The following is a 27,287-nucleotide window of genomic DNA, read 5'->3' on the forward strand; positions in this document are numbered from 1 at the left end:
ACCCATCTGTGTTCCATATTCCTTGATACCTTTACCCCCAAAAGATATGCTGTCAGTCTTGAAAACCTCAACTAACCCAGCATCTACAGATTTTTGAGGGAGACAGTATTCCCGATTTTGATGGCTGTGAGAGAAAAAAAATACTTCCAAGTGCTTCAAGTTAATATCCCATGCACCCACCATTCCTTCATTGTGCCAAAATCCTGGAACTTCCTAACAGTAATATGGGAATATCTTCATCACATGGTGTGGAGCAATTTAAGAAGGCAGTCCATCATCACCTACGAGGGCATATAGGGGTGGACAATAAAAGTCAGCTTTGCCATCAGTGCCCACATTCCAAGAATGAAAATTGTCACTGTCTCTGATGATAGATTCTGGTAACTTCCCCACAATTACCATTAAATTGACAGTTCCCTAAGCTTCCTGGTTTTTCTCTCCCTCCCCTTCTTAAATAACAAAGGTATTTGCAATTTTCCAATCTAAAATAAGGCACAATTGATGAATTTAGATAGCTTTGGAAAATTAGGACAAATACACTGGCAGTTTCCTCAAGTTTTTCTTTTAACACTCTGGTGGAATCATCAGGTCCTGGAATTTTAAAATCACATTTTCTCCATTACAATGTTTCACTTTTTAAATATAAAATTTTTTCTAGGTTCCTTGTACTATTGTATTTCATCCTCTTCCTTCACATTCTATAATGGGTCCTTATTTCTCTTTAACACTCAACTCATTTATTGAAAAAAATGTTGCTCATCATCAACACCCCTTGCATTCCTTTTTGCACGTTACATTTTGTAACCCTTTGCTGCTTTCCATAGCTCCCATACTCTTGGATCTCTATTTTCCCTTGGTCTTTTCCATAAGCTTGATACTGTCTGGCACACTGAAATGTCAATTACTATCTAAAAGCATAAATACTGCGGATGCTGGAAATCTGAAACGAAACAAAACAAAAATTGCTGGAAAAGCTCAGCAGGTCTGACAGCATCTGTGGAGAGGAAGACAGAGTTAACGTTTCGAGTCCGTATGACTCTTCATCAGAATTATCTAAAAGCATCTGGCTAGCAACAAACACTGTTCTGAGTAATCAAATTTTAACCTAACAAGCTTCCAGATTTCTCCTGCCACCCACTGATTTACAGAATTATCAACAGAATTTGTTGTCAGATTTAGAATGATACAGCACATAATCAACTTTAATCTATTGTAATACTGCAAATATTTTCCAATAAAGTCAACATAATTTAGAAAATTAAAAAATTACAAGAATTTGCTTGCTGGCTCAAGGGGAGCTTCCAGGTGGTGGTGTTCCCATGTATATGCTGCCCTTGTCCTTCTAGATGGTAGCGGTCATGGGTTTGGAAGGTGCTGCCTAAGGAGCCTTGGTGAGTTCCTGCAATAAATCTTGTAGATGATACACTGCTGCCAGTGTGCATCGGTGGTGGAGGGAATGAATGTTGAAGGTGGTGGATGCAGTGCCGATCAAGTGAGCACAGATGATTTTTATGGCTGGTTCAGTTCAGTTACTGGTCAATGGTAACCCTCAGGATGTTGATAATGGGGGATTCAGTGATGGTAATGCCATTGAATGTCAGCGATGGTTAGATTTTCTCTTATTGGAGATGGTCATTGTCTGGCACTTGTATGGCATGAATGTCACTTACCACTTGTCAGCCCAAGCCTGGATATTATCCAAGTCTTGCTGCATTTGGCCATGGACTGCCTCAGTATCTGAGGAGTCGTGAATAGTGCTGAACATTATGCAATCTTCAGTGAACATCCCCACTTCTGACCTTATGACTAAAGGAAAGTCATTGATGAAGCAGCTGAAGATGGTTGGGCCTACGACACTACCCTGAGGAACTCCTGCAGTGATGTCCTGGAACTGAGATGATTGACTTTCAACAACTGCTAGGTATGACCAACCGACAGACAGGTTTCCCCTCCCCCCCACCCCCAATTCCCAATGACTCCGGTTTTCCTTGTACTCCTTGATGCCACACTCGGTCAAATGCTGCCTTGATGTCAAGGGCAGTCACTCTCACCTCACCTCTGGAGTTCAGCTCTTTTGTTCATGTTTGATCCAAAGCTGTAATGAGGTCAGGAGCTGGCTAACCCTGGTGGTATCCAAACTGAGCATCCGTGAGCAGGTTATTGCCACTTGATAGCACTGTTGATGACCCCCTTCCATCATTTTACTGATGACCGAGAGCAGACTGGTGGGGGGAGGTAATTGGCCGGGTTAGATTTGTCCTGCATTTTGTGTACAGGGCGTCCCTGGGCAATTTTCCACATTGCTGGGTAGTAGCTGTACTGGAGCAGCTTCGGTAGGGGCACAGTATACATATAAATTAGATGAAGAGACAGAATAAATATAGATCATAAATAGCTGATATTCCAGCACTTATCCTTGCGACACTCCACTTATCACAGCCTGTCAATTTGAAAATGCCTTGTTCATGCCCACTTTGTCTCCTGTCTATTAACAAATCCTTTATCCATGCTAATATATTACCCCCAACTCATGAGGCCTCAGCTTGCCTATTAACCTTGTGTAGCACCTTATCGAATGCCTTTTGGAAATCCAGGTATACTACATCTACTGGTTCCCTTTATTAGTTACATTCTCAAAAAACACTAAATTTATCAAACCTTTTGTAAAACCATGTTGATTTGTTCTAATCGTATAAATTTTTCCAAGTGCGTTATTAAGACTACCTGATTAATAGATTCCAGCATTTTCCTAACGACTGATGTTCAGCTTTAGTTCTATTTTCTCTCTCCCTCTTATCTTGGAGAACAGTGTTACATTTCCCAACGTCCAATCTGATGGGACCATTCTTGAAAAAGGAATTTTGGAAAATCATAGCTAGTGCATCCACTATCTCTGCAGCCATCTCTTTTAGAACTCAAAGGTCCGCACCATCAGGTCTCAGGAATTTGTCAGATTTTAGTCTGGGTTTTTCCAATGTTTTTTTTCTCTGCTGATATTAGTTACCTTTATTTCCTTTCTCTTTTTAACTCCTAGGTTACCTTCTATTTTGAGGATGCAACCTGTGTCTTCTACTGTGAAGACGGACAATATATTTATTCAACACCCCTGCCATTTCCTCTTTCCCCATGATAATTTTTCCTGTTTCTGCTTTTTTTAAAAAATTCATTCATGGGATGTGGGCTTCACTGGCTGGGCCAGCATTTATTGCCCATCCCTAGTTGCCCTTGAGAAGGTGGTGGTGAGCTGCCTTCTTGAACCACTGCAGTCCATGTTGTGTAGGTACACTCATGGTGCTGTTAGGAAGGGAGTTCCAGGATTTTGACTCAGTGACAGTGAAGAGACAGCGATATATTTTCAAATCAGGATGGTGAGTGGCTTGGAGGGGAACTTCCAGGTGGTGGTGTTTCCATGTGTCTGCTGCCCTTGTCCTTCTAGAGAGCAGTGGTCATGGGTTTGGAAGGTGCTGCCTAAGGAGCTGGAGGGTGTCTGTCTGACAGGCAGCTCTCCCAATTTTGACGCTAGCCCCTAGATGTTAGTAAGGAGGACTTTGCAGGGTTGACAGGGCTGAGTTTGCCGTTGTTGTTCCCGGTGCCTAGGTCAGTGTTGTGTTGTCCATCCGGTTTCATTCTTTTTTTGAGACTTTGTAACGGTTTGATACAACTGAGTGGCTTTCTAGGCCATTTCAGAGGGCATTTAAGACATGTAGGCCAGGTAAGGACAGCAGATTTCCTTCCTAAAGGGCATTAGTAAACCAGATGGGTATTTACAACAATCGACAATGGTTTCATGGTCACCATTAGGCTTTTAATTCCAGATTTTTTTTTTACATTATTGAATTCAAATTCCACCATTCAAACCAGGGTCCCCAGAGCATTACCCTGGGTCTCTGGATTACTAGTCCAGCAACAATACCACTACACCATCGCCTCCCCATGGTTCTAAGGAACCAATGTTTACTTTAGCTACTCTCTTTTTTACATACTTATAAAAGGTCTTACAATCTGCTTTTTATATTTCTGGTTAGTTTGCTTGATCATTCTATTTTTTCCTTTCTAAATCAACTTTGTGAATTCAATTTTATTTTAGTAGCTGCGTGTTTTGTAAGCTAGCACCTGCTGAGATTGTAACATTTAGGGCACAGGATGTTCCAATACAGGTTACATTTGATCCTGCCTAGTAACAAGGACAGGACCCTCTTGGGTGTTTTGATAGGTCACCTTGATCAGTTCAAGGGTCAGTCAGTTTTAGTCAGAGAGAAGAGTCAGGAGCAGGAGAAGCAGCTCTGTGCAGCTGAAGTGCTGTTGTTAGCTTGGAGGCGCTCAGTTAGCAGGCTTCAAGTAGTAAAGGCTCAGGAGAAGGCCTGGAGAGCTGAAAAGGTAGAAGGTTGGTGACTCCGTGTTGCGGGCCACTGGGCAAAGGTAACCCTTTGGAACAGTGGTGTTCTGTTCAGTGTTGCTGTAAGAGCTAGAGATGTGTCTGTGAGTTAGTGCAGATTTGGGAATCCAGGGGAACGTAGTTTCAGGAGGTGAGACTGAAACCCTGGGAGGTGAGCTGTCATTGAGACGGTCCGAGTTGGAGCAGCTTTGAGGGAATTCAGAGACTTGATCTTTGGAAGTGAATAGTATGGAATCCCTTGTGAGGGATATAGAGATTTAATGAGATTGTGTAACTCATGGTAGATACTGATGTGTGGGTGGGTTACTGAGAAATCCATGGGATCTGTCTTGGCTGCATTTGCTACTTATTGTGCAGTGCAGTGTAGTGTGTTCGACCAGTTTCCCTGTTAATTCACATCTACTCCAACATTCAGAATCAACATGAGGTACAAGATAAATATTATAAATGGTTTTCCTTTTCTGATCGTGTATAATAAAGTTTATTTTGTTTGTTCAAAACCATGGAATTATGTGGCTTTATTCTCTTAGCAAAGGGCTCTCAAACTTTGTCTACTTTAAACAAAAAGCTATTGGGCCCTAATAAGATAGTACCAAAAACTTGGGGGTCTAGTCCAGGATCAGAACTTTGATGGCTTCTAAAACACACCCAATCCTCAGACTTGCTACTGTTCTTTGCAACATTATAAGCCTCTTCTTTTAATCTAATACTATCTTCAACTTCCTGAGTGAGCAATGGATGGGTCTTTCTTGCTGAGTCGTTTTTAAATGAAATGTATGTGTGTTGAACATTTTGAATTGTTTCTTAAACAGTGGAAAACTTTTTAATTTACTGTCATACCTTTTAGTCTATTTACCCAATCAACTTTAGCCATTTCTCCACTCATACCTATATATTTGGCTTTGTTTAAAGTTTAAGATTCTTGTTTGTGATTGGAGTATGACACTTTCAAACTCAACAGGGAATTCAAATGGTCTTGTGATCGCTATTTCCTGGTGGTTCTTTCACTATGGCATTACTAATTAACTGTGCCTCATTACAAAATATTAGATTGATGATAGCTTTATGCGTGGTCGGTTCCACAATGTATTGCTCCAGGAAATCATCATGAAAACATTCTATGAACTTTTAAACCCTTTCCAATTTGATTGTCCCAGTCTATATTTAAAGTCACCCACAATTATTATATTGCCTTTATTACAAGCTCCAATAATTACTTGTTTATAGACTATAGGTTGGATAGAATATTAAACTACTCCCACCAACCTTTTCTGACTCTTGCTATTCCTGATTTCCAGCTATACCGATTCTATTTCATGATCTTCTGAGGCCAGACCCTTTCTCACCAATGCCCTTATGTCATCCTTTGCTATCAGGGCCACACTTCCTCCTTTGCCATTGTCTAATATTTTGTATGTCTGTCTTTCTGAAACATTACGTACCCTGGAATATTTGTTTCCCAACATTGATCATCTTGCAACAACGATACAAGTGTGACCATCAAGTGGCAACTCAGATGCTTTCAAAATCTGGACCATCAAGTAAGGCTGTGCGATAGCCCCAATACTACTTACAATCTACTTGACACTGGCTATTCATCCCACAAATCTGGTGGAAGTATTACATACCGTCTAGATGGAAAACTCTAACCTCAGTGGTCTCTGTGCCAAAACTAAAACTGACAACCATAGACATACATGATCTACAGTTTGCTAATGACTGCAGTGTTGTTGCCCATTCTGCACCAGATTTCAAAGCCACTCTAGATCACTTCGATTCTGCAGACAAGAGATGCAGCCTCTCCTTGAATATTGCCAAAACAAAACTGACATATCAACTCACACCTGGTCAGTCATATATTCTACCTCCCATATATGTTGAAGGAGAAACTGTGGAATATGTTGAGCACTTCCCATACATTGGCAGCCACCTCTCTCAAAAGGTCACTATTTATCAGATTATCCAACACGGGATCAGCTACGCCAGCTCAACTTTCTGCAAACTACGGCAGCAAGTGCTTGACAACAAAGACCTCTGCAAGTCAACAAAAGTCCCAGTGTGCAGAGCAGTTGTTGTCACCATACTCCTGTTCTGCAGCAGTGTACAGGAATGGACTGTGCATCAGTGACACGTAAGAGCGCTAGGAAAATCCCATCAGTAATGCCTCTACTGCATCATCAGGATTCAATGGGAGGGCCGCCAAACAAATGCTAGTTTCCTTCTTGAAGCCAGTTCCACAAACATTCAGGCAAAACACCTACAAATTTAATTTTGATGGACTGGACGCTGTCTGGATGGCCAAAAGCCATATCCTCTGTCAGGTTCGGTTTTCTTGACTCTCAAATGGCCAATGTTACAGGGGAGGACAAAGAAAATGCTTCAAACACACTCTGAAGCTTTCCCTGAAACTCGGCAGCATTGACATTAATCACAGGGATGAGCTTGCTACCGATCATTCAAAATAGTGACAACCTGTCCATCAAGCCTTATCACACTTCGAGTTACAATGTCTTAATGGTAAGGCAGCGCAGCGTCAAAGGAAAGAAAAGGAAGCAAATTCTGCACTCTGGATCAGGCTACCTTGGGGCAAGATCCTGCCCCGTGTGCCCAAAGATCTGTGGGTCAAGAATTGGACTGTTCAGTCACACAAAGCCCATGGGAGAAACTTGCGACCCGGAGTATACGTCATCCTCGAATTGAGGGACAGCCGATGACAGTGATTAGCCTGGGATCAGATGTGTGCAGCTCTTGCAGAGGCGAGTATTCATACAGCATTCAATCTGACCTCCCAAAAATACTGGTATCCTTTTTGGAGTCAAGTTGACTAAAAACCATTTAAGAAGAGTCTCTTGCTCAAAGTTGTTAGTGTGATGTTGAGAGCATCTGAACTAGGGAACCTTGCTATCAGTTAATCTTCAGCCCAGATGAGTGCTCAAATAGAATAAAAATTAATGGATAAGACCAACAAAGCGATAAAATGGAGATATAAAAATATGGTCTTACCAATGCATTCTATTTTATTGCATAGAAGAATAGTAACTTCACCTTATTAAAATTAGTTTATTTGAAGGATACATCTTATTCCATTGTGTGGTATCTTTGAGTATTGGTTGAGCATATAAATACTGTGAACATTCTTCACAATCTTTTATTGTTTATGCAGAAAAAAGTAATGAAGTAAATCAGATCATTAAAGGAATAGTAACCAGCAACGTGATGGCATGAGTTTTGTATGAACACCCTGATGCTAAGAAATGAACGTACAAAATTACAACAACTTCCCACACAAATTTCTCTGCAAGGTAGAAGGGCAGGCTAGCCTCTGTTGTGCGATGTTCATATTATGCATCAAGAATTGGTGGAAATAGATGAACAGACTTGAACTTGTGGATTATGATTTAATACTTTAACTTGAGAGTTATGGTCAAAAGAACTACTATTAAGGTTTAGAACATTATAAAACCACTTCCACTGGAACATTCCTTCTTGCCAACTCTACCTTATTTATATAGCTAGACAGATGCCGCCAAGGTTAACTCTCTGTGAGAAAAATTTACACCTACACAATGTTCCTCAGAGCCCCACTTTTAAGCAACAGGTGTGGAGTAAGGTTCCTGTTATACGGATAGTAATATGGATAGCCATTGAGTGTTACATAGTCGCTGTTTACATCTGTGGTCAAAATTTCTCCTCAGCCAAAGTCTTGCCGCCCGCAGTAGCTGTGTCATGGCTTTGCTTTCTTTATAACAAATTGATGTCAGAGAAAATTATGTAAAAGTAAACAGTGTCAGTGATGAATTACTTTACAATTTTTTTGTCATCTAGCAGAGTGACATTCATTTAGATAAAGGGTTCTCTTGCATTATCGCAGTTTGTCAATTACACAAAAATGCTTGGAACAGTGAGGAGCATAGATGGGAGCACAGTCCATCAATGCCTCTTTGTAATTTTTTAAGTAAATGGGCAAAACTAAAGCTGATGGATTTCAGCGCAGGTATATGTGAAGCCATGTACTTTAGCCAAAAAAGGTTAGATCAGAGATTTTTTTTTTAGAAAGTGAAAAGCTGGGAACAGTGGAGGTCCAATGGGATTATGGGTCCATATACACACACATGACTAAAATGTAGTGGTCAAGCACAAAATATAATTAAAAAAGGCTATGAAATGTTAGTCTTTAAAATGATAGAGTTAGAATATAGGTTACAAGTATTATACAGCACCTTTAACATAATAAAAAATCCCTAATCACTTCACAGGAGCATTAAGAAACAAAATTTGACACTGAGCCACAAAGATATTAGAACAGATGAGTAAAATCTTGGTCAATATGGTAGATTTTAAGGAGTGTCTTAAGGCAGGAAAGACAGAAAGAGAGACAGATGCTTAAATAGAGATTTTGAGCTTAGGGCCTAGACAGCTGAAGGCAGGGCCACCAATGGCGGAGCAATTAAAATCAAAGATTTTTTTTTTTAAATGTCTGTTTATGGGATGTGGGCATCATTGGCTAGACCAGCATTTATTGTCCAGACCTAATTGCCCTTGTGGTGGTGGTGAGGCTCTTTCTTAAACCACTCAGTCCATGTGGTGTAGGTACACCATCAGTGCTGTTAGGAAGAGAGTTCCAGGATTTTAATCCAGTGATAGCGAAGGTGCAGCGATATAGTTCCAAGCTAGAATGGTGTGTGGCTTGTATGGGAACTTGCAGGTGGTGGTGGTTTTCCTATACATCTGCTGCCATTGTCCTTCTAGGTGGTAGAGCAGGTTTGGAAGGTGCTGTCGAAGGAGCCTTGAAGGGTTGCTGCCGTGCATCTTGTAGATAGTACACACTGATGCCACTATGCATCGATGGAGGCAGTGAGTGAACATTTAAGACGGTGAATGTGTGCCAATCAAACAGGCTGCTTTGACCTGGATGATGATAAGCTTCTTGAATGTTGGAGCTGCACTCATCCAGGCAAGTGGAGAGTATTCCATTGCACTCCTGACTTGTGCCTTGCTGATGGTGGACAGGCTTTCAGGAGGAGAGTTACTTGCCACAGAATTTCCAGCTTCTGACCTGCTCTCGTAACCACAGTATTTATATGACTGGTCCAGTTCAGTTGATGGTCAATGGTAACTCCCAGGATGTTGATAGCGGGGGACTCAGTGATGGTAATGCCACAGAATGTCAAGGGGAGGTGGTTAGGTTCTCTCTTGTTGGAGATATAGTCATTGCTTGGCATTTGTGTGGCACGGAAGTTACTTGCCACTTGTCAGCCCATGCCTGAATGTTCTCCACGTTTTCCTGCCTATAGACATGGGGTGCTTCAGTATCTGAGCTGCTGCAAATAACGCTGAACATTGCACAATCAGTGAACATTCCCACTTCCAACCTTATGATGGAAGGGAGGTCATTGATGAAGCAGCTGAAGATGGTTGGGCCCAGGACACTATCCTGAGGAATTTCTGCAGTGATGTTCTGGAACTGAGATGATTGACCTCCAACAACCACCACCATCTTCCTTTGTGCCAACCCAAAGCCCACTAGGCAGATGCTGGAGTTTGTCCAAGCCCTTCCAAAATTTGAGGAAAGGGATATTGGGGCATTCTTCATTTCATTTGAGGAGGTAGCTAGACAAATGAAGTGGCCACAAGAAAATTGGATACTGCTCCTGCAAAGTAGGTTGGTGGGCAGAGCCCATGAGGTGTATGCATCACTTTCAGAAGAGGATTCTATGGATTATGATCCAATAAAAAAGGCTGTTCTTAGTGCATGTGTGCTGGTCCCTGAGGCATACAGGCAGAAATTTTGAAACATAAGGAAACAGCCTGGGCAGACCGATAATGAATTTGAAAGGATAAAGTAAAGTAATTTCGATCGTTGGGTACAGCATTAAAAAGGTAGATGCTACGTATGAAGCTCTTAGGGAAATAATTCTCCTGGAAGAATTTAAAAATTCACTTCCTTCAGTAGTTATAACCCATGTCAAAGACCAGAGTTGCAACAGCTAGACAGGCTGCGGAAATGGCTGGCAATTATGAGCTGGTCCATAAATCCAAACCCTTTATCTGTCACCCCACAAACTGGAGAAGGATAGAAGGTGGGAGGGTGACAGGAAGGTAAGTAGCCAAGAAAGAGAAGGGACAGCTGGGAATGCCCTGGGAACTCTTCCTCAGACTGGAAAGGAAGGTGCTGAGGGTGGAAGTGACATTTGAATGCCTAAGTGTTTCTATTATAACAAGGTGGGACACGTTCATGCTGACTGCTGGAAGTTGCGTGGGAAATCCATGGGACTTATTCGGGTATACAAGGGCAATTCAGAAAAACGAGCCCTGACTGAAAAGGCAACAGATCAAGTTGTAGCATTAACTACAGCTAAGAGTCTGAGTGTGAATGCTGCTGAGAATTCAGGGGGAGGTAAATGAGATCCACGAGGATTATAAAGAATTTCTATCAAGGAAAAGTAACCCCTTATCTCTCAAATGAGGCAGCTAAACCTACATTTATATTAAGAGATATGGGAGTCACTCAAACGCTTGTGCTAGGGAAAGGCATAACTTTTTCAGAGACCACATTAAAAGCCAAAATTTTAATAAATGGTATTGGCAGGGAGTATATACCTGTACCTTTGTACTGGGTGCACTTGGAGTGTGACCTAATGTTGGGACTGTGACGGTAGGGATTGTTCATAAGTTAATTGTAGACGGAGTTGATTCACTCCTGGGAAATGATTTAGCCAGAGCAAAGGTAATAGCTTCTCCCATAATTGTGGAAAGCCCAAGTGAAGGTAAAGAGAAGGAGCAGTTACAGGAAAAGGTACCAGGAACTTTTCTTTCATGTGTGATGACCCAAGCAATGGCTAAGCAAAGTCCATCTGTGATACTACAGACAGACAGTTGGCTAGCCGATACTTTCTTTCATGTCTTGGATAATCTAAAAGAAATGTTTAGCCAAACCTTCTCTCATAGGGGCCCAACAAGCTGATGTGAAGTTAAGTAAGGTAGCACAATCAGCCCAAACTGAAGCTGATAGAGTTCCAGAATGTCATCAAGTTAAAAAGGGAATTTGAATGAGGAAGTGGAGACCTCCTCACAGACCTACAAACAATGCATACATGGTTGTTCATCAGGTAACAGTACCGCCCAAATTTGTAAAGAGGTATTACGGATAGCACATGAAATTCCTATGGCAGGGCATGTCGGGATCCAGAAAATGCAGGCATGGATAAACTGCCAGGTCTTTACAAGGACATGGTGCAGTTTTGTAAAATGAGCCATACATGCCAGGTGGTGGGAAAACCCACAACCTAGTCAAAATGACATATTTAATTCCCATACCAGTTTTTGGGGAACCATTTAGTTGGGTGTTAGTAGACAGTGCAGGACTGTTACTGAAAACAAAAGCAGGACACCAGTGTATCCTTACTATGACAACTCGATTTCCACAGGCCATCCCTCTGAGAACAACTGTAGCTAAGGTTGCAGTATAGAAGTTAACCCAATTTTTTTACTCAATATGGATCGCCAATGGAGATCCAGCTGGATCAAGGTTCCAATTTTATGTCCAAAATTTTTCAAAACAATGAGTAGTTTGGATATATTACCTTTACAGGGGAAACCTCTGAAAGCACAGTTCAGTGGTCCATACAAGGTATGTAAGTGGGTTGGTCAAGTAAATTATTTGATAGACACCCCAGATCATAGGAAAAAGAATCAGCTGTGTCACATCAATATGTTAAAATAAAATAAAATCGTAGGGAGGAGGGTGAGAAGGAGCAGATGTGTCAGGTAGTAAGGACAGTGGAAGACGAAAGAGAGAGTGAGGCAGGAGAATTAGTTCACAAATTGAACCTCCTACTATCTGGTTAGCTAACACTGAAATATTAGGGCAGTTAAGACACCATATTCTCATACTTAGGAGGTAGGCCGAGAAGATCTTGTGGGGCTACTTACAGAATTTAAAGGAACGTGTAGAGATAAACCAGGGTGTACAACTTTAGCCATGCATGATGTTGATGTAGGGGAATTGTCTCCTATAAAACAATGTCCTTATCGTTTAGGTCCGGAGAAACAGGCTCAAGTGAAAGACGGAATTCACTATATGTTGGAAAATCACCTAATTGAACCTAGTCAAAGCAGTTGGTATTCTCCAGTAGCGTTAGTGCCTAAATCTGATGGGTCAACCAGATTCTGCACAGATTACAGAAAGGTTAATGTAGTAACCCAATCCCTCGTTTAGAAGATTGTATTGACAGGGTTGGCAGTACCACATTCCTTACTAAGGTAGATTTAGTGAAAGGGTACTGGCAAGTACCCTTAACGTCACAAGCTAAGGAGATATTGACTTTTTGTCACACCAAATGGGCTACACCAATGCTGAGTAATGTCATTTGGGATAAAAAATGCTCCAGCCAGTTTCCAAAGACTAATGAATCAAATTGTCACTAGTGTTCTTAATTGTCTGCTTTACTTGGATGATGTATTGATTTACAGCAACACCCAAAAAGATCATTTAAAACAACTGGAAGCCCATTTAAACAACTGCAGTTGGCAGATCTAGTAATAAACCTTGCCAAGGGTGAGTTTGTGGACGCACAAGTAAACTTGCCCAAAGCATATCATAGGACATGGACAAGTGTTGCCAAGAGCAGCAAAAGTACAAGCTTTGGTGGAACTCCCTGCCCCTAAAACTAAAGGTGAAATCACGAGATTTTTGAGGATGTGCATCTTCTATCGTAAGTGTAGTAATTATAGTTTTGATAAAGATAGACTGTAGCTTTAAGAATAATCCTGTGTTGTAAGATCACAGGATCTGCATAAACCAATGAGTTATTGGCGCAGGGAATCTCTAGGAGGGAGTTCTTCTTCAGTTATAGAGTTTGATGCACACGTGTAATTGCTGCTGTTTTCTTGTAAGTAAAGTTAAATGTGTCCACCAAGGAAAGTTGCCTGGAAAATTAACTCTATAACAAACTGGCAATGAGGATAAGTCAGATCTGGTGCTGTACCTCGCCCAGCGATTGTGAGCGTCTAAGGTAATTAAAAAGGAAGATACACTCATCCGAGATGTCAGTTTGGCAGAATCAATCCCATTGAACCAGTCACAGGCGATTGGTCTCAGTATATAGAACATCTTGCGTTCTACTTTCAAGCCAACAAAATTACAAGGGAGGAAAAAAGGAGAGGGATTCTCCTGAGTACTTGTGGGAGCAAGACCTACAGTTTAATTTGAAGCTTGATGGCCCCCAGTGCCCCAGATTCAAAGACCCTCAGTGAATTAGAGGCCTCGTTAAAGGATATTTCCAACCCAATGCACCCAATCCAGTCACAATGCTGAGGTTCAGGTTCAATTCACAGAATAGAGCCCTGGGAAATACCATTGCTGCCTATGTGGTGAAATTAAAACTACTAATAGAATATTGTGGAGTTCCATTAAAACCGGAATGACATGCTCAGGGATCATTTGGCATGTGGCGTTCAGGAGAATGCTATTCAGCGAAGATTGCTGGCTGAAATGAATCTTGATTTTCAGAAAGCGTTAGAAATAACGCTTGCGATGGAAAAAGCGCTGTAAGGGATTCACAAGTGATGCAAGGTGTGCAAAATGACATCATTGGGCAGGAACACTCAGCCAGAAGTGGCACAAAAAGCTGGGGCTCCACCGCGAAGCGGGAAACAACCCCCGCTAACCGAAAATTTAGAGGAAACAGCTTGGCAGCAAAAAAGAATTTTTAATCAACGTGGAAACAGTAATACTTCTAACGATTGGCAACTTAAAAAGGTGGAGTGTTATTTTTGTCACAAAAGAGGACATATATTGAAACATTGCAAAGCAAGGTTTAAACAGGTTTCCAGGCAACAGTCAAAGTCCAATGAAGTATATGGTGTGGAAGAGCCAGGAACAACCAATTCTGACATTTATTCATTATTCAACATGAAAGCTAGGAAGATAGAGCCAATTGCTGTAGCAGTGCAAGTGAATGGTAAACCCTTAAAAATGGAAGGAGACACGGGTGCTTCTACCACTGTAATAGGAGACTTTCAGATATCTAAATAAAGGTGCTCAACAATTAAATTTGAAACAAACATCTACCAAGTTGAAAACATACACAGGCGAAGAAATCCAGGTAAAAGGTATCACCAGAGTAACTGTTCCTTATAGACACCAAACGGCACAGCTACCAGTGATGGTGGTAGAAGGTGAAGGACCAAGCCTTCTAGGTCGTGGTTGGTTGAAAGAGATTAAATTAAACTGGTCTGAAATCTTCCTGTTGTGAGCAGGAGGACTGCCAGAGCTGCCAAAAAAAATGACATTGTCTTCAAAGATGAACTGAGAAAATCCAAGGCCCACAGGCCAAGATTTACATGGACCCAGAAGCAACCCCTCACTTCTTGAAAGCAAGACCGGTGCCATATGTCCTGAGAGAAAAGGTTGACGTTGAGTTGAATCGACTAGAGAGGCTGGGTGTCATAAAAGCAGTTCAGTTCTCAGAGTGGGCAGCACCCTAGTCCCTGTCCTTAAACCAGACCAGATCATCCGGATCTTTGGGACTATAAGCTAATGGTCAACAAAGCAGCCAAACTGGACAGGTACCCTATTCCCAAGATTGAAGACCTCTATGCCAAACTAGCAGGGGGGGGCAACATATACAAAGCTTGACATGAGTCATGCATATCAGCAACTGGAGCTGGATGATGCCTCTCGAGAATTTGAGAGCACAAATACCCACCAAAGGTTATGTCAATATACACGCCTGCCCTTCAGTGTTTCCTCGGCCTGTGGCATTCTTTAGAGGACTACCTCAAGTTGTGGTCTACCTGGACGATGTACTGATAACTAGATTCACAAAAAAAGAACACTTGGCTAATAGAGGAAATCTTGAAACAATTTTTAGAAGCAGGAGTGTACCTAAGAGGAGGAAAAATGCACTTTTCAGGCAAATGGAGTCATTTATTTGGGCCACTGGGTAGATGCCCAAGGGCTATGCCCTGTTGAAGGGAAGATTAAAGCAATCAGAGAGGCGCCTGCACCTAAGAATATCTCTGAGCTTCAATCATTGTTAGGGATGGTAAATTATTATGGATGATTTCTACCGATTTATCAATGGTTCTAGCTCCTTTACATTCACTGCTAAAGAAAAAAAACAGCGTTCGGTTTGGGAGTCACCCCGAGAAGAAGCCTTCATAAAGTAAAACAGCTCTTGCACTCTTCAAATTTATTAGTGCACTACGACCCAACAAAGGGATTGGTGCTAACCTGCGATGTGTCCCCCTATGGAGTGGGAGCGGTATTATCTCACAAGATGGACGACGGTACAGAGAGGCCAATAGGCTATGTATCCAGGATACTTACCACAGCTGAAAATAGATATTCTCAGATCAGAAAGGAAGGTCTGTTGATTATTTTTGGTGTTAAAAAAAATTCCACCAAAATGTGCATGGGCGACATTTCACAATAATATCAGACCACAAACCACTTTTGGGTCTGTTTAGTGAGGAAAATGCTATCCATCCCATAGCTTCTGCACAAATACAAAGATGGGCCCTAATTTTGCCTGCATATGAATACACCTTTGTACATAGACCAGGGATTCATATAGCAAACGCCGATGCCCTAAGTCGCTTTCCTTTGCAAGACAACAATGGCCATGTCCCAATTCCCCAAGAGCTTGTATTAGTGATGAATTTCCTGGATTCCTCACCAGTCTCTGTGCCAGGCAGATTAGAAACTGGACAAGTCATGATCCAGTCCTGTCTCGAGTGAGAAACCAAGTGTTACATGGTTGGTCCCAGGAACCAGTCTGATGAATTGAAGCCATTTTTCAACCGAAGACATGAGATGAGCAGTTACAGTGGTATTCTACTATGAGATGCACAAGTAGTAGTTCCTTCACAAGGAAGGGAACCACCCTTAGTAGAGTTACATAGTGCCCATCCAGGAATCCCACGAATGGAGACAGTAGCGCGAAATTATTTTTGGTGGCCAGGGATGGGCAACCATATTGAAAAGATGGTAAAACACTATGTGCAATGTCAACAGCTAAGTTGCCGGTGGCAGTCCCATTATACCCACGGGAGTGGCCTGGTAGACTCTGGGTGAGATTGCACATCGATTACATCGGTCTTTTCTTTGGAACCATGTTTCTACTGATTATAGATGCTCATTCCAAGTCATTAGATGTTTATGAGAAAGTCACCAACGTCAGGTGCTACTATAGAAAAACTACGTCAAAGCTTCGCCATCCATGGATCGCCAGAGGTAATAGTCTCAGATAATGGTACTGCATTTACGAGCGCTGAATTTCAATGATTTATCAGCCTCAATGGTATCAACCACATGAAGACTGCACCATACCATCCGTCACCTAATGGACTGGTGGAAAGAGCAATACAAACTTTTAAGGCGGGAATGAAAAAGCCAACAGGTGAATCATTGGAAAGTAGACTTGCTTGTTTCCTATTTCACTACAAAACAACCCCCCACACTACGACAGGTGCAACGCCTGCAGAATTACTGATGAGGTGCTGTCTTTGAACAAGACTAAGCCTGATACTTCCCAATTTGGAGGGGAAGGTGGAGAAAAGTCAAGGGAACCAAAAAGCGATTCATGATTTGTATAGTCATGAGCACCCATTTACTATTGGAGAAGCAGTATATGTAAGGAATTTCGGTGGAGGACCGAAGTCATTACCTGGTAAAGTAAGTTATGTGACTGGAGCATTGTTGTACCACGTGGAAGTGGAGGGCCAGATCACCCGTAAGCATGTGGATCATTTAAGAAGGGAGATACCCCCAACAAAATGATGTTCCACCTGTAACCATTGATGAACCTGTGGTTCCTGTTGAAGTTGCTCAACCAAGGATAGAATGCCCCATGTCTCTGTCGGAGTGGACGACACTGAATTGTCTGTGCCTAATGTGGTACCTGATGTTATTGTGGTTCCTGCAAAAGAATCTGAAGTTGTGGAGCTTTTCAGATGCTAGTGACTTGGGGGTGGGTGCAGTCTTATTGCAAGATGAAGAATCAGGTATAGAGATGCCAGTGGTGTACTTTGCTAAAAAAATTAAATTGGCATCAAAAAAGAGATATTCTACAGTAGAAAAGGAAACTTTGGGATTGTTACTGGCTCAAACATTTTGAAGTATGTATCTGACATGGCTGTAAAGAAACACTAACCATAATCCCTTGGCCTTTGTGGAAAGGTTTAAGACTCAGAATGCCAGACTGTTCTGATGGAGCTTACTAATATAGCCTTATGACTTAAAGGTTGTTCATGTTGCTGGAGAGGATGTTATTATTGCTGGTGCATCATCAAGAATGCAATTTTGTTGGGATTATCTGAAAATCAAGGAGGTCAACAAAAACTGTATAGGTTCTGCATAAGGAGTGAATGATAATGAGTGAGTGCACATTGAATTTTTTCCTCCCAAATGTTGTATATGTTTGCCTGCACACTTTGTAATAAAACACATTTGGAAATGATGCTTCATTTCTTGAGGACGGTGGTATGTTAGGAATCCATATTTTCAAGAATTATGTGCGTTTTAAAAAAATTGGAAAGGACATTGGAATCAGGATACTTAAGAACTGACCTGGAGATTTTTTATTAAAGAAAGGGTTATAAGTTCACCTTGGACTGTGAGCAGCCTGCCTTTTCCAAGAAATCACTAAATGTCCAGCAAGGCACTTGAGAAGATGAGAACTATTTGCTTATTTGAACTTTAATTTGAGAATTTTTTTTAAAAAGGCAGAGGCCCTGGATTTTCTGTAAATCATCTGACTGAAATGAGTTTTAGGTTTTGAATTTGGGTTTTTGAACTCAGTTTTGGTGAATAAGCTGAGAAGAATAACTGCCCTAATTTGCTCTCTCCCTGCCTTGCCTGCAACATAGAGTAGTTATCGATATTCAGCCAGGAACCCTCATCTCAGTATAACGTGTCTGCATTCGGAAACCTGAAGAGCTGAAACAAGAGAGGGAAATCCCAAGGATTGATCTGGCTTTATTCTCCTCCACACCGAAGCTCCTTTGGAAAGAACCTCCAGACAACTACTGTGACCAGCAGTCAGTCCCCACATGTAGGAACACTGGATCAATTGAAATCTTGTGTAATTCCTTTAAGTTGGTCACTGGGAAAAGTTATTGGTCTCCAAAGGGTGTCATAACAAGTATGATGAGTTTTTTAAAAAATCAAACATGTTCTGTTTGTTCAACCAAAAGAAAAGATTTTTCACCGTTACAGCACACAAATTTTTAAAATGAATTCTGTGTGAGAAAATATGAGTTGCTTAAAATGCACAAGTCAAGCATCTTAAATAGGTTCGCAGGGAGGCTACCTTGGAACATATCACACCTTATTGGATTTACACTGTGGTTCACAGGTCTCTCATGCAAGTACATGTATCACCAAATGCTACCTGATTCCCAATAGCTGCTGTGCATTTTCCCTGCTGATAAAAGGCCAATGTGATGTAGTTTTAACACCCCCTAAATCTTAGGGGTCACAAATCTAGGCTGATACTCCAATGCATCCTGAGGAAGTACTGCTGAACAAAAAAGAGAAATGCTGTCGAAGCTTTTCATCTTGCACTCATCACAGTAGGTGCAACAATACCAAATTTCAAAGGGAACGATAATTTATACTACATGAGGTACTGGTACTGATTGGTTGGCAAGTGGACTCTGATTGGTTAATGGTCAGGTACAAGTTCCATACTACCAAGTAACTACCGAGGAAGTGCTGCACTGACAGATTCTGCTTTTCAGATGAGACATTAAATTGAGACCTTGCCTGTTCTCTCTGGTGCACATTAAAAGTCCCACAGCACTGTTTCACACAGCAGGAGACCCATGATGATCTGCCACAATGATCTTTGAAAGTAACAAAATTGCACCATATCTCCTGTGACAATTCAGTGAAGAATTGCAGTGTGGTGTTGCCTTCGAACCACAGAGAGCAAGGAGATGTAGGCATGGCCTCTGGACTGGTTGGAATTAGTTTTCAGCTAGGCAATAGTGGAGCAGTATGACTGACTTCAGTATCCTGGAGGAAAGTTTCCATGACCTGGTCAATATTTCTCTATCAATTAGCCTCACTAAAACAGACTATCTGGCCAAGGCATTGCTGTTTGTGGGATCTTGCTGGACAATAATTGGCTGCCGCATTTCCTGCATACAACAGTGACTAGACTTCAAAAGTATTTTGTGATGTCTTGAGGTCATGAAAGGTGCTATATAAAATGTATGTCTTTTGTTTTCTATTTTCTAGGGCAGCCACTCTGGTAAACAAAGTACGTTTTAAAATTTTAGGTACTCAATTCTCTACCTTTATCCTCACTGCACTCAATTTAACCTTATTTTTCAAAGTCTCCCAGTGCTAAAAATAGATCCTATAAACAATGCTCTGTATTACCACAATCTCCAGACTAGAGGATCATCAATCCACTTATGCTTAACACAGGATACCACCATATTCTTTGAAAGTAACAAAATTGCACCACATCTCCAGTGACAGTTCAGTGAGGAAGTGCACAGTATGGTGTTGCTTTGAACCACATAAAGGAAGAAGGCCTAGACATGGTCCTGGGTCTATTCAGTTAGCTTTCAGCTAGGCAACAGTGGAGCAGTATGACAGGCTTCAGTGTCCCAATGAGGAAGGGCTATCACCCAGAATTTCTGTTCCTAATCACCACACATGAAGCAGAGCCAACCATTACAACATCAACTTGCATGCTGTTAAGAATTAGAATATAAAATCTCTGACTGAACAAAAAGATATGATTTTAAAGCCACTTGGACTAGGTAGCAGACAGCTACCAGCTTAGAGTGGCAACATCAAGTTCTTGAGGAAAAGGAGTGAATTTGGGAGAGGACAGAAGACAATCAATCCTCTTATATGCGCAGAAATGTAAACCTGTCTTCCACAACAGTTAATAATTTGTTTCAAGCATCCTCACATTATGCTACCATTGCTGTGACAGCACTAAACAAAATATTTGTAGTTTATATATTTTTAAATGTCCATCCAGTCACTAACAAACAGCTTCAGTATGACTTCTAGTCGAAATTGGAACGCAAGTGAAACACTGAGGTAAACTACCAAAGGGTACAGGTCTGTAATGGTGAAGTAATTTAAGGTTATCAATTATCACTACAATATAATTTCTCCTGCTTGTGCCAATATACAAGTAAAAACATTGCACACAATAGGCTAAATGAGCACTGAATCATGTCCTTATTCAAAAAGCTTTGCTTTAAAGCTGCCAGCTCACAGTATTAACAACTTACAAATGTATCACAACATTAACATAGAAAAATATCCCACAACATTTCAGAGGTGCAGCCCATCTAAAAATGAATGGCTTGAAATTTAGAAAATGGGGCGAATGAAAAAAGATGGACTTCAAGGAAGAGGGATTTAGGGAATGAATGTCAAAATGTGGGATGTGGACATGAAGTAAGGTAGGGATGGAGCATGTAGGTGGCTTTGAGGTCAAGAGATTGCAAAGTGAGGGGGATGTGTTTTTTAAAAATTCTTTTCACAGGATGTGGGTGCCGCTGCCTTTATTGCCCTATTGCCCTGAGAAGGTGATGGTGAGCCATCTTCTTGAACCGCTGCAGTCCATGTGCTGTAGCTACACCCACAGACTCCCACTGACTCAGCGACAGTGAAGGAACGGTGGTATGTTTCCAAGTCAGGATGGTAAGTGGTTTGGAGTGAAAGTTCCAGGTGGTGGTGTTCCCAAGTACCTGCTGCCCTTGTCCTTCTAGATGGTAACAGTCATGGGTTTGGAAGGTGCTGTCTAAGGAGCCTTGGTGAGTTTCTGCAGTGCATCTTGTAGATGGTACACACTGCTGCTACTGTATGTCGGTGGTGAAGGGAGTGGATGTTTGTGGAAGGGGTGCACTCAGTGATGGTAATGCCATTGAATGTCAAGGGGAAATGGCTGAATTCTGTCTTGTTGGAGATGGTCATTGATGGTAATGATAGAGCGGGGGGATATGCTGGGCCTTGAGATTACAGATTGTGGTGTATACAATTCTGCTGCTGCTGATGGCCCACAGTGCCTCATGAATGCCAATTTTTGAGTTGCTAGATTTGTTCGAAATCAATTCCATTTAGCACAGTGGCAGTGTCGCACACAACATGGAGAGTATCCTGAAGACGAAGACGGGACTTGTCGCCATAAGGACTGTACGGTGCTCACTCCTACCAATACTGTTATGAATACCTGTGACAGGTAGGATGGTGAGGATGAGGTCAAGTACGCTTTTCCCCTCTAGTGGGTTCCCTGACCCTTGCCACAGACCCAGTCTAGCAGGTATGTACATTAGGACTTGGGCAGCCAAGTCAGTAGTGGTGCTACCAAGCCACTCTTGGTGATGGATATTTAAGTCCTCACCCAAAGTGCATTCTGTAACCTTTCCACCCTCAGTGCTCCCTCCAAGTGGTGTTCAATGTGAAGGAGTACCGATTCATCAGGTGAGATTGCCGGGAGTTGGGAGGCTGGTGGTGTGGGAGTGTTGGTAACTGGCAACCAGCCAGTGGTGGCGTAATTAAAATCAGGGCAGCTCAAGAGGCCAGAATTCAAGAAGCAGACATCTAGGTGTCTGTGAGGCTGGAGACGATTAGGAGATAGAGAGGGGAAAAGCCATGGAGGGATTTAAAAACAAGGATGATAATTTTAAAATCAAGACGTAGCTTAACCAGGGTCCGATGTAGGTTAGTGGGTGTTGGGTAAAAGTGACAGTGCAAGTTAGGGTGTGGGCAACAGCAGCATGGGTTGGGGGTGGAGCTTTGAATGACTTCAAATTTACTGAGGATAGAACATGGAAGGTTGGCCAGGGATACAGTGGAATAGTCATGTCTAGGGGAGCAAAGGCATGGATGAGGTGAGGCAGGAGCAGAGTCAGGTGGTGTAACAGGAGGTTCAAATAGGGGAGGCTCAATGATCAGGTAAGAAGCTCAACATGGAGTCAAACATGGCACAGAGGCTTCAAACCATCTGGTTCAGCCTGATAGTTGCAAGGGAGAAGAATGGAGAAAGTGTCTAGGGTACCGAGTCTGTAGCGGGGATGAAAACCAATAGCTCCAGTTTCTCAATATGTAATTGAGAGAAAATGTCTCCTTATTCAGTACCGGATGTCGCAAAAGCAGTCTGATAATTTAGAGACAGTGGAGCATGTCAAGAGAAGTGGTGGCGAGAAAGAGGTGGATGTCAAGCTAAACATGAAAACTAACACTTGAATTTTGGATGCTGTCACCAAGGGGCAGCACGTAGATGAGAAATAGGAGTGCCCAAGGATGGATCGTTGGGAGTACTAGAAATAATGGCGCAGCAGAGGGAAGAGAAGTCAAGTGATTTTCTTGCTTGGATTAGCTAGATAAGAATGGAACCTGGTGAAGGCAGTCTCACCCAGCTGGATGGCAGTGGAGAGGCATTGAAAGAGGGTGGTGTGGTTAACTGCATCAAAAGGCTACAGGCAGATTGGGAAAGGAGAAGACAGATAGTTTGCCTATGTTACAGTCACATAGAATGTCAAAAGCATGGTACAGGAGAGAATATGAAAAGGCAAAATCTGGTTTCAAAAACAAATCTACAGTCCTAGCCACTCATTACACTTACACTTGCCCATTTTACACTGCAACTTGTGGTTATTAGAAACCATTTCAGTGCATCACCCTCCACAGGGTGATCTGGGGCCTGTGTGAACAGGACAAGCATTGTATCAACATAATCAGATTGAAGAATCCTTACTGAGGCACACAGTCTGAATCAGGAAGCTATAACATTTAAATTTAAGGCCAAGTTATGTACAGATATGAAAGAGGGAGAGAAAGGTACAAGTGTATATATTTTTATAACCTCCAATAATAATTAAAATCTGCATTTTTAAAGGTTAACTTTCATTATCAGAGACCTTGCTTGGAAGACTCATCATGTTAATAATTTACTTGCACTTAAAATATTGTCAAACCTTAACTTTTTCTGGAATGTTTAGTGGGCAAGTAATGCAAATTCAAAGCCTTCCATGTACGTGAATGCCAAATATCAGGGTGAAGTGCCAGTCTAACTAACCATGTGGAGGAGCAGGACAAACATGCAGCAACTTCCTGATTTCTGCACTTGAAGTGTGCATGTGTGCCGCCGGAAGTTGCTATCAGATTTGTCCATTGCTGCAATCGCTGATAGCTCACCATTATTTCACCACAAATTCCGGTTAATCTGTTTTAGTGATGTTGGTCGAGATATAGATCCTGACACTGAATTTTCCTGCTCCTACGGGATCTTCTACAGTCACAGAAATTTGAACAGTCACCAAAAGTATTCACCTCGACAGGGCAGCGCTCCTTCAATGTATGATTATGGGCTCAACTCTGGTGGGACTTGAATCCTCAAGCCTTCCAAATTAGAGACCGCTGAGCCAAACACACGAAGACAATACATTCAAAAAGAAAAACAAAAATATGGAAACACCAACTACTGAATCGAAGGGCCTAAATTCTCCCCGACTTCTATTCCGATCAGTTGATCTCGGCGAGATATTATACAACATTGGATGCATCTGTTTAACCTGTGAGCATTTCCTTCTGGCGGATATTTGCTTGGTTTCTCAGCATTCCTTAGACTTAACCCATACCTCACGTAAAGATTGCATTCAGCTACTTATTACCCGTGAAATAAGTGTCACACTCACAACAGCATTAAAAGAAAAGAGCAGAAGCCGCCTGTAACCTGAGCTTGAAGAGTGGAGAGAGAAGCCCTGCACTGGGTGCAATCTCTCCGCAAGGGGACTAAAAACAACGGAGACGAATAAGTGAACGCACCGACTTGCCGATCTGTTCAGTTCTGTGCCGCAACACCTGGAAGTGTCCAATGTCGGTGTGATCTGCAAAGACAACATTTAAAAAAAAAATCAAACCCATACAATCGCACCAGCTCGTTTATCCTCTAGTGCTGCAGTACGTGGAAGAATTTTTTTCCCATAAACTTCCCATTCGCACCTTGGACGTCCACACACACCGACTGGTTGCATGACATTCCCAAAACCTGGGCGCTTTTCACAGGCGACGTGTCATCTTCCCGCAAGCTAACTCACATGGAGCAGATTCCAGCAGCATTCAGCATTTTTCCCCAAGAGATCCACCTCTCCCATTCCCGGACACGCAGCGATGATCCTGGGCTGATTAGTTTGGGGTTTTTTTTTTGAACGGGAAAGCATTTCAGCGGACAATCCCCCCCCCCCCCCCCCCCCACCAATATCCCATCCCAAAAAAACCCCGAAACGCCCTGGGATAGTAACCCCTCCTTACAGGTTGGATTAGAAAGTGGTTGGAAGATTTGACATTTACAGAGAGAGAAGGGAATTCCCCAATTGCGGCTACAATGTAACGAGCTGGGATCGAACCTGCACCTATAAATGTAACAAAAACACTGGCAAGTACGGCGGCCGGCAGCGACCAGCATAGGCCGACACATTCCAGCTGCCAGCCCCATTCCCCCCCGCTCCGTGGGAACGGGAAGCTCGGCTTTCACCGATTCTCCTCCTCGAAAGCCTCTCAGTGCCAAGAACCTGCAGAGACATCTCTCCTTTTAAAGGGACAGCAACCCCCCACCCCCACCAAACACCGACGCAATGTTAGGCGGCCATTTAAAGATGTTTTCCCCTCTCCCCACTCTCCCCTCGCTTCAAAGCTGACTAAATATTAGGTGAAACATTTAAGTCCTCAATAAATCCCGGGGGCTGTACAAGGAATAAACCCAGCCCAGGTGCTCAGAAAGGAATTACCTGCATGCGGCGGGCTGAAAGTTGACTTTCAAAAGTGGCCCCTCCTCACATCAAAATTCAAACATTGACACGCCTTAGTTTTTTTTTCCCCCCCCTCTTTTTTAAAGGTCAAGATTCTGTATTTCTCTTTTCGCCCTGAAACGACGACAGGCAGGGAACGGTTTACCTCTTTACAGAGTGTGCAATGATCTGTTTTGCAGCTCCATGACAGCGCTGTCCCTGGCTGACCCCGGCCACTGAAGAAAGCGACCTTGAGCCCAGAGAAAGTGAGCGAGGGCCCCAGCGCGGAGCTCCGCCAGGGGGAGCCGCAGAGAGCGGCCGCTCCGCCGCCACATGACCACAGATCCCAAGCAGAAGCCCAGAGCTGCCCCAGCATGCTGGAAGAACTCAACTACACGTTAACTACGTTCTCCATTCACACTCCCAACAGGCGGGACTCCCTACTAGGAATGTAAAGTCGGAAAGTAATCTACTAATGTTTGAAAACGTTGAGCAGTGTGCTGTTATAACACGGTTGCACAAAACACCACATTATTTTACTTAGTCATTTGCGGCATGCTTTTCCGTAATATATTGTATCCTTACCGATTTCAACAATTTATTATGAATACTTATTTATTGTGAATATTATGAATAAGCGAGGCGTGTGAGCGACGAGCAATGGAATGTTTTATGTAATATATAGTATAATGAAATATTTTACATCTTTGTGCAATAGAAGAACGCACAAGTACAACAGTCTAAGCAGGCTTTGCACTCTAACCGCATGCAGAGCCCCCATGGGAAATTCTCTTCTAATTCCTGTACCCCTTTTCGGTTTTATATACCAATTTCATTATTAACCAGTATGTCAAAACTTGTTTCACCTAGGATCCTCTTAAGCAGAGAAAGAACTATAATTTATTACTCTGGAAAATGTTCTACTGCATTTCACAACCTTTTCTAAATATTTTATAACCTTCAGTCTTACAGTTGAGCTGAAACACTAAGGTTAATCTTACCTTTATATTTTTTTTCTGCTCATCAAAGTGAGGGATATTGGTGAGGCATGAATCTCATGTTTGTGTCTGCATTCCTAGGTTAGGTATAAAAATGTTAGCTGAAAAGTAAAGTTTCTTGGGCTTTGTCCAAACATATCTCAATCCCAACCTCTACTGTACTGCTTTCCCACATCTAGTGACCTCTGAGTGAGAGTTCACATTAATGCTGAAATGAGGACTTTCTTTTGTTGTTTTTAAGCCTATGCTCACTAGGAATGGTAGTTTAGTGGTCATGTTGCTAGACTAATGTTCTGGCCATTTGAGTTCAAATCCCATTATGCCCACAGAGAAATTTAAATTCAGTAAAATAAATATGGAATTAAAAGCAATAATTAGTAACGGTGAACATGTAACTTCCGAATTACTGTTTAAAAAAAAAACCAGCCAGTTCACTAACATTCCTTAGGGAAAAGAAATCGGCCATCCTCTTAGATTAGGCTTACATACTCTTTTGAATACACCAATAAAACTAATGAATTAATTAACAGCCCCTTAAAGGGACACTGTAATGAACTCTTCAGTGGAAACTAAGCAGAATTAAACTAAAATAATATTTTGGGGGCTGATGATGCACTCCCACTGCTGCAGTGCCCACCAGTTGCAGAAGGCCTCAGTCATACCTGTGGACACCACGTGTTCCCTCTCCAAGGATACCCAGGCACAGACATAATCACAAGAGGCAGATAGTTGGGCTAAATGACCCCCTCCATTGCCTGCTGTCTGGACCTGTTTATGGCCGCCTTGGCCAGGCCCTGGAGCAAGCTAATGAGGAGGTCTGACTGATATACTCTTTTGAGTAAATCAGTTGAACAAACAAATCAATTAACTAAAGAACCACCCCATTAAAGGGGCACTTTAACAAAAGCAAAACTTTAAAGGAAATATGACAAATTAAATTAAAATAATGTTCCTGGGTTTGATGATGCACTCTAGCCCCTATGGTGCCCACCAGCTGCAGAAGGCCTCCAGTGTACCAGTGGACACCACATGCTCCATATCCAAGGACACCTGGGTACGAATGTAGCTGTGGAAGAGAGTCAGACAGTTGGGCCAAATGGCCCCTTTACCTGCCTGCTGCCTGG

General features: G+C 42.2%; 1 protein-coding gene across 8 annotated transcripts in view; it reads right to left on the reverse strand.

Annotated features, from left to right (window-relative positions):
* Nucleotides 1–25,436, reverse strand: part of LOC144678904 (thyroid hormone receptor beta) — a 252,321-nt gene extending 226,885 nt beyond the window's left edge. For 3 of the 8 annotated variants that reach the window (XR_013576205.1, XM_078538987.1, XM_078538980.1), the window contains exons 1-2: nt 25,166–25,407; nt 24,204–24,265 (exon numbers count right to left, since the gene is read on the reverse strand). The gene's annotated coding sequence lies outside the window, so the exon portion shown is untranslated. Of the gene's footprint in view, nt 1–24,111; nt 24,266–24,380; nt 24,561–25,165 lie in introns of those variants that run through there. The other 5 variants (XM_078538981.1, XM_078538985.1, XM_078538983.1 and 2 more) reach the window with 4 other exon arrangements.
* Between the last annotated feature and the right edge of the window lie 1,851 nt (nt 25,437–27,287).

This window comes from Cetorhinus maximus, chromosome 3 (genome assembly GCF_964194155.1).
Source record: "Cetorhinus maximus chromosome 3, sCetMax3.hap1.1, whole genome shotgun sequence".
Taxonomy (NCBI): Eukaryota; Metazoa; Chordata; class Chondrichthyes; order Lamniformes; family Cetorhinidae; genus Cetorhinus; species Cetorhinus maximus.